Raw genomic sequence first — 12,149 nt, 5'->3', positions numbered from 1 at the left:
AAACTTGGCCATAAAAGAGCTGTGATTCCTAAATATTAGTGATGTTGACTCCTTGAGCAAGACAAGCAATTAAGTCCTTGGACATGTCCCCTCCACTGCCACATGCCTGCAGAGTGGATCTTAGAAATGCAAAGAAGCCGCTGCGTTTGACACAACAGCTGTGGGCAGAGGAATCAGTGAAAACCGGCACTGATATTGGAGGGTGGGAGCAAGGTAGTAGGGGCAAGGAGGTGACAAACAGGCTGCCCTTGGTGTCAAATCCAAACTGTGGGGTGACACTCCGAGTCCTTTTGATATACGAAGTATATCTATATCTATATCTACATCTATATGTATATCTATCTATATCTATATCTGTTTCTGTGTCTATGTGTAGCCCCTAAATCAAAATATCTCTCTGTCCATCTATCTATCTATCTATCTATCCATTTATCTATCTATGATGTCTATGTCTATGTCTGCATCTGTGTCTAGCCCGAAATTGAAATCTACATCTCACTCTCTCTGCCCCCGCTGCCCCATCTATCCAGCTATACCCAGGACCTGTTAGCACCTTACTCTTTAGTAGCCATGTTGACTGGGGGCTGGGGGATACTGGAACTCTGAGGGAACCCTGTTCTGGAATCAGAGGAGTGAGAGATGAGGACAGGTAGGCAGATGGTGCCGCTCTGCTTTTAAAATTATCTATGTTGAACAGACTTGCTTTTCATTTTTAAGAACCTCATGTTAAGAGTGTCTGATTCTTAGAGTAAGTGAAAATAAGCTATCTTTAAAACTTCTCCCTGCCGTTTAGGAGGCATTTTGAAACAGTTTTTCTGCTTACTGGTCAGAATCGTGTCAAAGAACAAATGAGAGTATGTGAAAATGCGACTGCACCATTGACATCTATGACATTATGAGGGTGCATATTTTTGTATATTTATGTGTGACAAGTAATAGCAACACAATTAAGAGACAATTGCAGATAAATTGTGCATTATTTCTTGGGAAAAAAGTTTTCCTGAATTTTATTTTCTTGCAGTGGGTTGCTTTGCCCAATGCCAAAAGTGAGTACGTAAGAGTGTCCCAGCAGGACAAGCCACCCTGCCTCAGGCTGTTGTGTCCTAACGGGTAGCCACAAATATTTCTCATATTGTAAACACCCTTTGTAGAAATCAGATCACGTAACCTTTTGCTTTTGAAATATTGACATTTATGTGAATGTCTGATAATCTTTTGAGCGTCAGACTTTGTCCTGGCCTTGCAAATCTTTTCTCTCCCTTTTCTTTAAAGATCATCATTTAGGAGACAAGAATTCAGTCTAGGGATGCTTGCTGGCCAGTGACTACATACCTCAGGATGCCAACATAAACCTCAGCCAATAGCAGGCCTCTGCTGACGTTAGGCAGCTTTTGGCTCTTCACATTTACTGAGAGTCAGACTTCAAAAGGAATTCCTGTCACTCTTCTTTTTCTTACTTGGGTCCCTCTTACTGATGGACAGAAAGGACTTAGCACAGGGCCAGAGTCATGCTAAATGCTCAACAAAAGCTACCTGTTAAAGTCTGTCTCTTATTTATTACAGGCACTGGCATCCTTTGAACAGGGAAGTAATGTGTCTGTGAAAATATTACAGAATGTTGGGAAAATAAACTATGGCTGTATATCCAAGGGTTAGAAGAAATTAAGACGGGACAGAAGAAACTCAGGTTGCTGCCAGCTGAGAGCGGGCGAGAAAGAAGAGGAACATTCTCCTATTCTTCCCCATCCTTCTTGGGTTTGGTTTGGCTTGGTTTTCTTTGCAATCTCCATTTGCCCAGCAGGCATTTAACCCCTCTGAGTCCTAAGACACACAGTAATAAGATTAAAGCACATGACATATGAAAGACAAGGGCGAAAGAGTTTTAGATTTGGTACCAGGGCAAGGATTGGGGCATTACAGAATTTGTTTTTAAAGCTGTTAGAGACTTTTGTGTGACAGAAGCAACTGCTCTTCATTGGATTTTAGCTACAGAAGTGCTGAAAGCACCCCCACAAGAACAGCACAGTGCACAACAGTTACCTTTCAGAGAGCACTAAAGCGGCTTCTCGATGCTCCTCTCCACACTGAGAATGAGGTGCCAGAGGGCAGATCGCTGGCTGGTGGCACAAGGAGTCATGGGAAGGTCATGGGCTTTGGGGTGGGACATACCTGACTTCAAATCCACTTACAATCTGTGTGATGTTTGACAAGTTAATGACTCAGAAACTCAGCTTTATAGCCCCAAACCAAAAAATAAAAACACCTTCCTTGGCTGGTTGTTATGGGAATTCTTTGAGATAAGGTACACAAAACCTCTGTAGATAGACACCAATCAGTGCCTTTTTCCTGGACAAATTCATGAGTTAGGAAAAGCAGTCTTTTGCCTTTTAAAAAGACCTACAATAAGCTAAACAGACTTAAATATGTTTACAGAGCAATGTAACCAGCTTAATTTACATCAGATAGAAACATTTCTCAGATACATAGCTGGATACTGAAAACTTCAGAATTGTCCTGGCCAAACCTGGAGAAAACCAAATATAGGGCAGGGTTATTTTTTTTTCTTTTTCATCACAAAATTAGGAAATGGAGAACAGAAGCCTGTCCGTCCTAGTAATAATGTTTGGTAATTCAAGGAAAATAAGACTACCATTTTGTTTGGTTCCAGTTTGACACATTTTTCTAGCAGTAGAGTTTGGGTAGGATTTAGAATTGTTGTCCAAGACCAGCAATTAGTTTTTTCAGAGATTTCATGGAATCAGGTAACGTCAAAACAGAGAAAACTCAGAAATAAGATGAGAAGAATATTTTGAGGCAAATCAGTGGTGGGATGAATCCACCCCCAACTCCTGAGACTCAGCTAGTAGTAATCATAGTAGTAATTATGATGATAATGGTGAGGATAAAACAGTTAACATTACTGGACAAGTTACTGTGCAAGAGGGAATGCGTTAAGCACACTTCCTGTATTTCTTCTTTCTTTCTTTCTTCTTTCTTTTTCTTTCTTTCTTTCTTTCTTTCTTTCCTTCTTTTCTTTCTTTCTTTCTTTCTTTCTCTTTCTTTCTTTCTTTCTTTCTTTCCTTTTTCTTTTTCTCTTTTCTTTTGCTTTCTCTCTTTTCTTCCCTTCTTTCTCTCTCTTTCATCTTTCTTCTTTCTCTTTCTTCTTTGTTTTTTGCGACTGAGTCTTGCTCTGTTGCCAAGGATGGAGCATACTGGCACAATCTTGGCTCACTGCATCCTTCACCACCCAGGTTCAAGTGATTCTCCTGCCTCAGCCTCCCGAGTAGCTGGGATTACAGGCACCTGCCACCACATCTGACTAATTTTTGTATTTTTAGTAGAGACAAGATCTTGCTATGTTGGCCAGGCTGGTCTTGAACTCCTGACCTCAACTGATCTGCCCATCTCAGCCTCCCAAAGTGCTGGGATTACAGGCATGAGCTATCACGCCTGGCCCATTTCCTGTATTTTTGCACTTATTCTCCCTAACAAATCTGTGTACTATTTTTAATCCCTGTTTCAAAGTTGGGGAAACCAAAGCATGCTTAAAAATGCTGTTAATTAACTAGTGAGAGGCAGACCATGAGGCCTAAGTTTGCAGTCCCTTGTGAGAAGCAGGCACCTAGCAACTCTGAGATGTGCCTGTGTAAGCCTACTACAAATAATCTTTATTAGAATTAATATGAATTTACTAATTATTTCTACTGCTGCAAATTATTTTCCCAACCCACATTGCTGGAGTATTCTTTTAGATTAGGATTTTTTTTATCCTTGACCCAGCTGACATTTTGGGATGGATCAGGTTTTGTTGTATGGCTGTATCTTATTGCCTGGGTCTAGGCTCTGCTGTTACCAGCCTCAGCCCCGCTCCTTCCTTGTTGGTGTCCCCCAGGCCTATCCATCCCTTTGTGGCCCTCTCCTCATTAGCTGGATGGAGGGTGCCCTCTGCTCTCTGCCAAGCCCTGACTGATTACAATACTAAACACAGCAATAGTTTGTTTAGAAATAATGTCTGTGCCTGCCTCTTTAAATTACAGACCCAAGCTCTGTTCCAAAGCCATATTTTTCCTACCTCTTAAATGAGCAGATGAAGTTTCCGACAGGTTGGCTCTGGGCCACATCAGATGAAGACATGCAGCCTCCTCCTGTTTAGTCTTCTGGATTCATCGTGGTAAAACAGCGCTGCCCTTTGTGAAGAACAGCCTTCCTGTTCAGCCAGTATTCATGTTTGCATCTGTCCCCTCTTTCTTGCTTATGAAATCTCATTTGCCTGCCTCTGCAGCAGAGCACAGGTGAGGAAAATTGACCTTTTTGTAATTTGGAGCCATACCATTTACAACGTATAAATCATTCATTAAAATGGAAATCATTTACATTTCTTGATTGGCCCGTAGCAGTTTGAAGCAAATTAGGTTGCCGTTAAGCAGCTGTCTTGAAGGTTAATGCCGGGGCTCTGAGGCTCCCTCTGTCCCTCTGAGAATGTAAAGGACTCCTTGAGTACCAGGGCCAGGCTACGCCTGACACCACTCACTGGAGCCTCTCAGGGAGAAGTACCGGGAAGCATGAAAAAATGCCAACCCTATTGATGGTAAAGGCAGCACATAATAAAGATTCACTTTTGTTTTTCTTCCTTCCCTTTCTATCTTCCCTAATTTTAAAGGGAAAGAACAGGGCTAGGGGAAAGAGAATCTCAAAGGAAGAGAGAAAACATTACATATCTTGGAGACTAGAGGTGAAGTGGTGGAGTTTGTGCAGTCTCCGAAGCTCTGTTGGCTTGTGGACCCTTGGGTTGTAGACGTTTGACATCTTTTAGTTTCATGGTGGTGTTTGGGTTCTGGGTGCCTTTGAGTGCGCCCTTCCCCTCTCTCTCACTTCTCATGTCTGTTTGGCTGTGTGGAGGTAGTGAGGTATGGTTAGTGCCTGGTGGAAAAGAAGCAGAAGCTGCTGTGAAGCTCAAGGAAAATCATTTCTTCCTTCCTGCTAAGCCAGATCATGAGTGAAGGAAGGGAAGCTGCACCCAAAGGTGCTGCCCACTGGCTGGAGCTGTGCTGTCCCTCTCAGCGGGTGAGGAGATGCAGGGGAGGCCAGCATCAGGCTTAATCAACAAGAGTGCCTGAGTTCCTGAGAGTACGAAAGGCACATGGGAGGATGGAACCTCAACTTTAGCAAGGTATTGCATATTCTAAAAAAATCCTTGATACCCCCACCTCCCAACTGGGCATGTTGATGACTGAATAAATGCTGAAGAAAAACCATAGGACTAAACTATCTTAAATGCTACTTAACCAAAAAATGGAAAATGCTTGAAAGTATGTGGGGAGATGAAGGAGAGAATTTAATAATCCACTGTCTTAGTCCTTTTGGGTTTCTAAAACAAAATATAATGGACTGGGTGGTTTACAAACAACAGAAATTTATTTCTGAGAATTCTAGGCACTGAAAAGTCCAAGATGAAAGCACCAGTAGACTCAATGTCTGGTGAGTGCCTGTGTTCCCATAGACGGTGCTTCTTTGCTATGTCCTCACTTAGTGGAAAGGTGAGGATCTTTCTGGGGCCTCTTTTATGAGGTCACTAATCCCAATCTGAGGGTTCTGTCTTTATGATCTAATCACTAGCCCAAAGGCCCCATCTCTTAATAGGATCACTTTGGGGGTTAGGATTTCAAAACCTGAATTTTAGGGAGACAAAAACATTTAGACCATAGGGTTCATTTAGAAACTGTTTCATTTACTTAAATGTGACCTATAGGACACTTCATATGACAAGTCAGCCACCTTCTTCAGCACTGTATGGAAATCCACTCTCCTGGGGTACAGAAGTTCCAGCACCTGGCCAGGTGCCATGGCTCATGCCTGTAACCCCAGTACTTTGGGAGGTCGAGGCAGTGAATTACTTGAGGTCGGGAGTTCGAGACCAGCCTGACCAACATGGTGAAATCTCTTTTCTACAAAAAACATATAAAAATTAGCTGGGTGTGGTGGCATGCACCTATAATCCCAGCTACTCAGGAGGCTGAGGCACAAGAATAGCTTGAACCCAGGAGGGGTGAGTGAGCCAGTGTACCCCAGTCTGTGTAACAGAGAGAGACTCTATCTCCAAAAAAAAATAAGTTCCAGCATTGGAGGCTTAACCATTTCATTATCTTCAATAATGTTTGATTAATGTGCATTTTCATATAAGTATAATATATGTGTGTATACATATATATATTCATTTTGGTAAGATTCAGTAAAATTCATTTGAATTTACAACAACCTTATGATAATGTGTATGGCAGGTATGTTATCTCCATGAGGAAATTGGTGCTTAGAGAAGTTAATGACTTGCTCTGAATCACACAGCTAATAAGTGCTAGAAGCCAGCTCCTCTGCCAGTGGTTGGTCCTGTGCACTTCCCCCCATTGTGTACTATTTCCCCTGAAAACATGTCTGTTTCTAAGGACTTTGTGTAATCAGAATTATCTTTGAAAAGTGGGGTTTGGAGGCAGCGGAGCCTCCAAACAATATTTGAGGCAATATTTGAGTCTGACACAGAAATGACAGAAATTACCCTATTTTAGCAGAAATCTTCAAGTGTCTCTTGTTAGCTGAAATTTTCTGAATCTAGAGAATGGTTGCATCTCTTTATGAGCTTGAGAGTCATAGGGCAGGTGTGAGTATCCTTACTTTATCAATGAAAAACCTGAGACTCAGAGATATTAAGTAATGTGTAGTGGAGAATTTGGCACTGTCCAAAGAGAGGGCTGGACTTGACCCTCAGAGTCTGGAAGGTAATTATGTCATACCTCATAGGAAGGAGAGTCTTTGGGGAGGGGTCTGGCCATGCCTGACAGTGTGATACAGGCCATACCAGAAGGAGCAACCATGTGATTTTGAGTTGAGCCTTTGGCGCAGTTAACCTGGAGGTTGACTGTCAACTATGTAAGCAGTCAGTTCATGAAACAATTAATCATGCCTACCTAATGAAGCCCCAGTAAAAACTCTTCTCATGGAGACTTGGGTCAGCTTCTCTGATTGGCAGCACTCCATGTATATTGTCATATACCAATGCTGAGAAGGTCACATGTTCTGGGGACAGCAGAAGCTTCACACGTGCAGCCCTTTGTATGCTTGCCTTATAACAAACCATAACCCCATGAGTATAACAAACAGCCTTCAGTGAGCAACCCTGTAGTGAATTTTCAAATGTGAGGTGATTTGGGGGAACACCCTGACTTTGCAATTGGGGTCAGAAGTCAGGAAGATCTTGTGTTGACTTCCCTCTTCAGCTTTGTAGTTTGGCTATAACTTTTTGAAGCTGGTGTCAGAAAATCTTGAGCAGACTTCACAGTCTGGAGAAACATGTCCTCAATTTTGCAGTTTGGCTAACTCTAAGTAATCACCTGTTCACAATCACCAGAGCCTGAGCCAGTAATAGAATTCATATGACCGTAACACAAATACATGTAAGTACATTTGTAACACAAAATGCTCTCACCAGGAATGTCCCAACCAGTGCTCCAATCTGTTGGAGCAACTCTCAGTGGAAACAGTGGTAATCAAAGCATCTAGAAAGTGGGGTGCCCTCAGTGGGAGGAAATAAGGATGGGACCAGCAGTTGGATGAAGCAGCAGGACCAGATGGCAGAATTGGGAGGTCTTGGGATTGGATCAGTTGGTATGTGGTGGGAGGGAGATCTGTAACCTTTATACATCTGCAGGAAAGCCCTTGGCTGTACTGAAGTAGCGCTTCCATCCATCAAAGGCACAGGTGACGGCTGGGCACAGTGGCTCACGCCTATAATCCCAGCACTTTGGGAGGCCAAGGCGGGTGGATCACGAGGTCAAGAGATCGAGACCATCCTGGTCAACATGGTGAAACCCCGTCTCTACTAAAAATACAAAAATTAGCTGGGCACGGTGGCATGCACCTATAGTCCCAGCTACTCGGGAGGCTGAGGAGGAAGAATTGCTTGAACCCAGGAGGTGGAGGTTGTGGTGAGCCGAGATCATGCCATTGCACTCCAGCCTGGGTAACAAGAGCGAAACTCTGTCTGAAAAAAAAAACAAAAACAAACAAACAAAAAAAAACACAGGTGACGAGGCTCTCGCTAGCATTTCATCCAAAAGCTCTTGGGTTGAGGTATGGCATTCTGAGACTTCAGCTTTGGATTCGGTCCAATTTCCGTAGGTTTCTGGCCTACGCCAACCCAGTAGCATGAGCTAGGAGATTACAGGATCACACCTACCTTTGCTCCACAGATCTGAAATTGTTGTTTTCCTCTTGAAATTTCAAAATTCCAGGAAAAGGAGTACAGCTGTAAAAATAATAGAGTGCTCACCTTGAAGCGGATGGCAGATGTATTACAGCACAGTGAAGCAATCGCCCAAAATGCCTCATATTGCAAAGTGCCCAGGAGCACTGAGAGGATTTGTGTTCAGTCACGCCATCCGTTCTCTTCAAAGAGAACAAGAGAAGCAATCTTAATCCTCCATAAAATCTGCTATAATGTTCTGTTTGACTTTAAGCCTTTTTTTTTTTTTTGAATAAAACTGTCAGTTTGTTTCAACTAACTTGAAGAGTCAATTTAGTCCAGCAGACTGGGTCTATGAAAAGCAATTGAAATTAGTTATTTGGGTACATTATCAGGTCAAGGGCATCTCAAAACTATCAAGGTGGCTGTGTATGTAGTTAGGGGGCTTGGAGAAAGCATGGAGGAAAGTGGATAATTAGGTGCCCACTATATACCAGGTATTTTCTACTTCATTTAATCTGTACACCATACTGAAGTATGTATTATAATCCCCATTTTATAGATAACAAAACTGAGGTTCAGGGAGATTAAGTAATTCTCTCAAGGTAAAAATGGCAGAGACAGCAGTGAAACCCAGACCTTTCTGCAACCAAGTCTCTCTATCTCTCTTTTTTGCAGGGCAGTAATTTATTAAAGCAAGAAGTTGAAACCTTTACGTTCTGCAGCGAGGTCAGGGTATCACTGAAAGATCGTAGAAACCAGGATAAAAGAGTTTTCACACCTCAGAGATTAAATTTCATCATTATTTTCCCCAATTTTTAAAAATTAAGAGTCTGTTCCCAAGGGACATCTTGTCTGTGCATTTCTTCACTGTCATCTTGGCAGCAATAGCTTCCAGAGGTGCATTAAGATTGGTGAGTTGTGACTTGAACAAAGGATCCTAAGTGAATAAGAAGCTTGTGATTTGAGTAGCAAGGGTTGGACAGAGCATAGCATTGGCCTCCTAGCAGCAAAATGCCAGAGTGAGTAGCAGGAGGCACACTGACAGCCTCCTGCAGTCTTATTTTGCTTTGTCTGCTACCAAGCCTTGATCTTCCCAGTATTCCACACTATATCCTTGTTAGAAATGTAATTCAGAGGTCGGGCACGGTGGCTCATGCCTGTAATCCCAGCACTTTGGGAAGCCAAGGTGGGTGGATCACCTGAGGTCTAGAGTTTGACACCAGCCTGGCCAACATGGTGAAACCCAGTCTCTACTAAAAATGCAGAAATTAGCTGGGCGTGGTGTCGAGCACCTATAATCCCAGCTACTCAGGAGGCTGAGGTGGGAGAATCGCTTGAATCCAGGATACGGAGGTTGTAGTGAGCTGAGATAGTGCCACTGCACTCCAGCCTGGGTGGCAGAGTGAGAATCTGTCTCAAAAAAAAAAAAGAAAAAAAAGAAAAAAGAAATATAATTCAGAAATATTTCACACAATCACATTATCCTAGGAGAATGTCAGCCTAAGAATCTAAGTACAAAATTCTGAGATATGACCTACACTTTAGCTCTGATTTATGGTGAGAAGTGTGTATATATTTTTTTCTATTTGATCAGTTAATTTTTCCCTGATCTTGTTGAAACGTCTAGGACTCAAATAGGTTTAACAAATATTCACGAAACATAGTTTGTCTAACCATTCTCCTTTTCATGGGAAAAGATTGATTTGTGTGTGTGTGTATGTGACAGGATCTTACCCTGTCCCCCAGGATGGAGTATAATGGTCTGGTCACAACTCACTGTACCCTTCTACTCCTGGGCTTACGGGCTCCTTTCACCTCAGCTTCTTGAGTAGGTAGAACTGCAGGCACACACTGCCATGCCAAGGTAATTATCATTTATTTATTTTGGAGATGGAGTCTCACTATGGTGCCCAGGCTTGTCTCAAACTCTTGGCTTCAAGGCATCCTCTCACCTTGGGAGCAAAGCACTGAGATTACAGGTATTAGCCTCTGAACCTGACCTGGAAAGACTGATTTTATAACCAATGTTTTTGTAATCAATATATTTTTCTGTTTGTAGGAAAGATTCCAATTTATAAACTGCAATGAGAAACATCAATTAATTTACTCACATTTCCCTTATCTCTCATATAGTTACACTCAGAATTGTGTTGTACTATCTCTTGAATATATACACATTATATTATAATATGCTCCAGATTTTACTTTGAAATGGTCTCTGCTATATGATATTGGTGTTGTGTATTATTAATTGTCAACTACAGTGGCATGCTAGATTTGGTACCAATTAATTCTATTACTTAGACCTCAAGTTGGATTTTACCTTTTGAACTCTGTTTCTGAACCTAATCTAATCCTTTCTCTTGCCTAATTGGCACCTAATGCCTAATACCTTCATACTATCCTTTGCCCTTGCCTCAAGTGATTGAGACTTCAGTCACCCAACTACTGCATGTCCCAGCAAGGGCTCCAGGTCCTGAAGATACAACAGTGAATACACAGTCCCAAGTCTTCGGAGAGATTCTGTTCTAGCAAGACCCTTTGTTATCAAAATTCCAACCCTTGAGCATCTTAGCTGGGTATGAGGCAATTTGATGATCATGTGACAGTATGCCAGGGCTGGATGTGAGTGATTTATAAGGAGTCTGTTTTTTTTTTTTTTTTTTTGAACAAACATTAATTTATATATCCTTCTGATTGAGATGTGATGTGGAAGAATCCATTTCACATCTCCTCTTGTGAGACGTATTCTTTTAACTTATAAATAATGAATTCTGAGAAAAGTTTTTACAGGAATATTAAAAGCTAAATGATCATATTGTACATTCCAAAATAAAAGATCATTTTCAAGAATGTTTTTCATTTTCCTTTTTAAAATTTGTATACGTTTCATGTGGATACCACTGGGATAAAGATAATTGCGTGAGTTCTCATAGCCAACAAGTGAGAGTATAGAAATGCAAATCCAGCCTAATTTAATTCTTAAACTAGTGTTCAATTCTCTAAACTCTCGCTACCTTTCCACACAACTCTACATGCAATTACTGTTTATATAAAAACCTGAAATGTGGTTCTATCTTTCTTGAAACCTGAAATGACAAGAGAGGAGAATACAAAAGATAGATTTCAATATCACTGTCAGCCTAAAATAGAGACAACCTGATGGGGTTTACATACATTTAAAATGTATCCCTGCAGTTTACATTAAGACCTTCTATACTTGTTACCAGTTAGGCATCAACAGTTCACAAGTCAAAGAGCAAGTCAGACAGGCCTGATGTTGTTGCTTAGAACAGAGGGAGGGCTCCCTTTGAAAACGACTGTTTTCTGGTTGTCAGGATTTTGCATAGAAACCATCTCTGCTACCTTTACTGATTTGGATATCCAGAGATAGCTTGGCATGCAGATCTTATGATTCCAGATACAAATCCTTGCATAGCTCTAAGATTTCAAAGAAAAGTTAAAGCCTTTGGGACAACAATAAATTACTATCAATTTGTCTCTGTAAGTATCTGATCTTTAATCTTAGTAAAAAGTGAAACAAACTCTGTAAAATTACTGTTGGCAAATTTGCACAATCAATGGAACACATTAAGTGAGCGTAGGTGTTTTTCCTCTTGCTGAAGTGGTATTAGACTCTTTCATTGTTCTTTTATTGAGTTCAGATGTTTTTAGCAGATCGTGATCAAACATATGATCTGTTTCTAAGTATTTTAGTTAGAAGATCACTCTGTCTCAACTTGCCTAAACAATTATAAATTGAAAAAATAAGCATGGAAAAATACACTGTATTTCTTAGGCAGGAATTACTCATACAGGTGTTCAGATAAAGAAAATTTGGCCTGGTTTTCAAATGGCTGTGGGTGAAACAAGCCAGAATTTCAACTGCAGACTAGGATTTACAACTTACATT

Source organism: Sapajus apella, unplaced genomic scaffold (assembly GCF_009761245.1).
Source record: "Sapajus apella isolate SASKATOON/1434 unplaced genomic scaffold, GSC_monkey_1.0 scaffold177, whole genome shotgun sequence".
NCBI lineage: Eukaryota > Metazoa > Chordata > Mammalia > Primates > Cebidae > Sapajus > Sapajus apella.
Note: the sequence above shows the minus strand (reverse complement) of the source record.